Genomic DNA, 2,943 nt, shown 5'->3' on the forward strand with positions numbered 1-2,943 from the left:
TGTTTGTACCAAATTATTTTGGTTAGATTTGGAATATCTCTTTAAGCAGTGACTGGTTCAACTATTATTTTGCAGAAAAGACATTATATTTTTTATGACAAGAATGATATTAATTGTGAAAGAAGATATATTTTGAGCCTCTTTGTTTGTATTAAAATTTTACACTCAAAAGTGCAAATGGTCGAAGAAAAAAACACAATTGCCACTTTTTAAGATAGAAATTAAGCATTACATTAAAACTTTATTTGGTTTAAAGAATGAAAAAGCGTCAAAACAGTTAAAATGTGCAAAGATCATTTAGAGACAAGATGTATCACTCCATAGCTAAAACGAAGCCTTCAACACAGGCTGAAAAGAGGAGGTGCAGTATCACAAAAACATAACCATGTAAACGTGTTCTGGTACAACCTCTAAATAGGATTATGAACGTGAAAATGAGCAGAATATCACCTCTTTAATGGCATCGCAGCTCAACGTTGTTAATGAGAATTGATCCAAAGAAGAGTCTCAACAAGCAGGTGAGTTTTTACCCTCTGAGGGCCGCACAGCGACGCATGCTGCCCCGAACACACCTGCTGTTTCTACATTCTACTTATTGATCACACAGACTCGGAGCCGGAGACACAGTTTGTTAAAGTCAGCTGTTCTGACGGGAAAAGAAAAGAGAGGATCACCAGACAGTCGCTCTGTAAAAATATCCAAAGTGCTGCAACATATCAGTTATCTGATAAACTAATAAATGTGCAGCTGTTACTGAATCTGATTCTAAGGGAGGAAAATGATGAACATGTGGGATTATTTAGGACCAAACTGTGTTCTCTGGAGACATCAGCTGTACCACAGGTTTCTGAGGAAATCTGCTCCACAGGGTTTTATTGAAAGACGACTTTACTTTCACTAAATTTACAGCACTTTGATAAACTCTCATTATTTACATCCTTAAAACTCAGGAAGTCTTTAATTCACTGGTTCTCTGTCAGATCAGATATGACAACTTCATGTTAAACACATCAGCAGAAACAACACAATGAAAACTACAGCATTTAGTCGTCACCATCAGCAGCAGCAGCATCTACAGTCACAAAGACCTTCGCTGGTAAAACCTTCAGTGGGAGTTCATCCACAGTGCCAATAAATGGAAACATCCTGTCAGTGAAAGTGTGTGTGAAGGTGTGTATGTGTGTGTTAGTATCAGGATCAGAGAACGACAGCTTTCCTCTGTTCCAGTCCAGATTCACTCTGATCCTCTGGAGCTTCTTCTGAACTCTGAGATCAGTGGATGGAGCTGATGGTGACTCTGCTGAGTATTTACCTCTATAGAACCATATTCCCCATAATCCAGACTCTATGTCTCCCTTCCTCTGGACAGACTCTGCTAACACACCCAGTAACCAGACTGTACTGTCTCCAACCTCGACATCCCAGCTGTGAGTCCCTGAGTTAAAGCCCTCAGAGCCCAGGACAGAGTAGGAACCATCAAACCTCTCTGGATTGTCAGGAAGCTGCTGTTTCTCTCTCCTCGTCTCACACTGGTCAGATCTTCAGACAGGATGAGTCTTGGACCAGCAGTGTTTGGGTCCAGAATGAGAGGAGTGTAGGAGACCGTGTCCTTCATCTTGTTCCAGATGTTGAAGGTCAGGTTGCCCAGGTGTTTGGCCTGGTCTATCAGAGCTCCTGAGGGCAGCTGTGGATCATCCAGCAGGGGGCGCTGCTGGACTCTTTCCACTGCAGCCTTGTAGTTGAGCAGGAATGAGACGTCTTCAGCTCTCAGCTCCTCCTCTGTGGCTCTGACTGTGTCTGAAAGAGCTGCTATCTCTCTGCTCAGAGCCTCCATCTTCTCCTTCATCATCTGACTCTTCTGCTCCTCTTCCTCCCTCAGTGCAGCCATCCTGGCCTCCTCTTCCTCCTCTAGAAACTGCTGAAGCTTCTTAAACTGCTCCTTAATCTGCCTCTCTGTGTGTCGGGCCTGGACCTTCATGTGTTCTGCTGTTTGATCAAACTTCACTTTAACTCGTTCACAAACCTTTAACTTCTCCTTTAAGGGCTCCAGAGTTTCCTGAAGTTCCTTCTTGTGTTGTCGTGCAGCTTCATCGACGGGTCTGAATCTGTGGTTGATGTGTTTTTCTGAGTCTCTGCAGATGAGACACACTGGCTGCTGATGGTCCAGACAGAAGAGTTTGAGTTTCTCAGAGTGCAGACTGCAGAGAGCCTCTGAAGCTCTCTGATCTCTCTCCTGTAGGAAACTCTCACACAGGCTCTTTAAAGCCAGATTAGGAGGCATGAAGTCCTTTGAATGTCTCCTCTTACAAACTGGACAGTCCTGACTTCCTCTCTCTGTCCACCAGCTCTGCAGACAGCCTTTACAGAAGCTGTGGCAACATGACAGGATGACAGGATCTTTAAAGATGTCCTGGCAGACAGGACAGCAGAGATCTTCCTCTAATCTGGAAGCCATTTAGTCTCTGAGTGAAGCTGAAGTCACAGCAGCAGACGCTCAGACAGGAAACAGTCAGCCACTCCCTCCTTCAGTAACGGCCCTGAAAGTTACCTTCACTTTGAGTCTTTGTTCTCGTCAAACTCTTGTTCAGTTTGTGGATTCATCAGCAGGTTGAAGGTCTCGTATTCCCAGTGTTCCCAGTATTTCCAGTATCCCTCCTGTAGCTGTCCTCTCTCAGTGGAAGTGCTGGTTCTGGTCTGAAGGGGAGTCTTACCGTCTGACTCTCTGTGTGTCTCGTCTCAGTGAGGCAGAATAACAACCTGTTTCCTGGTTTGTCTCAGGTGAGTCAGGTGAGGGTCAAAGTCTCTATATACAGTGGGTACGGAAAGTATTCAGACCCCTTTAAATTTTTCACTCTTTGTTTCATTGCAGCCATTTTCCAAAAATCAAAAAAGTTCATTTTATTTCTCAGTAATGTACACTCAGCACCCCATCTTGACAGAAAA

General features: G+C 44.0%; 1 pseudogene; it reads right to left on the reverse strand.

Moving 5' to 3' along the window:
- Positions 1–367: 367 nt before the first annotated feature.
- LOC119899961 lies at positions 368–2,736 on the reverse strand (annotated as a pseudogene).
- Between the last annotated feature and the right edge of the window lie 207 nt (positions 2,737–2,943).

This window comes from Micropterus salmoides, unplaced genomic scaffold, assembly GCF_014851395.1.
Source record: "Micropterus salmoides isolate LMB-PRFRI ecotype aquatic unplaced genomic scaffold, ASM1485139v1 Ms_hic_scaffold_12, whole genome shotgun sequence".
In the NCBI taxonomy this organism is placed as follows: Eukaryota; Metazoa; Chordata; class Actinopteri; order Centrarchiformes; family Centrarchidae; genus Micropterus; species Micropterus salmoides.